Source organism: Penaeus monodon, chromosome 22 (genome assembly GCF_015228065.2).
Source record: "Penaeus monodon isolate SGIC_2016 chromosome 22, NSTDA_Pmon_1, whole genome shotgun sequence".
Classification (NCBI taxonomy): domain Eukaryota; kingdom Metazoa; phylum Arthropoda; class Malacostraca; order Decapoda; family Penaeidae; genus Penaeus; species Penaeus monodon.
The window spans coordinates 16,298,672-16,299,103 of record NC_051407.1 but is presented as its reverse complement, the minus strand read 5'-3'; positions in this window follow the sequence as shown (position 1 = coordinate 16,299,103).

Below are 432 nucleotides of genomic sequence, written 5' to 3'. Positions count from 1 at the left end.
CTTCTCTTCTCTTCTCTTCTCTTTTTTCCTTATTCTTTTCGTTCTCTTTTTCTTTGGATTCTTTGTGTCATCATCCATTATTTTGCATCATGCTGTGTTTGTATTTCATCTCCTCTGCCTCTTCATACTTCATTCTCGTCTGTTTGTTTTTTTATCTCACGTTGCTCTTCCTCCTCTTCTTTTTTCCTCCTCATCCTTTCTCCTCTTTTACTTACTATCTCTTTTATCAGCCATTGCTTTGATTACATTTTTTTTTCAAAGGGATCAAGAGGATTATCTCATCTTCGTATTTTTCGAATTCCAGTGTTGAAACAGAGACGAGAAGACACGTAGACACAGAGACGTAGTGAAGAGGCAAACGGAGAAAGAGAGAAGGATTAGAAACAGACAAATTTGAAGAAATAACATCAATTTGTTGAATAGAGAACGTCA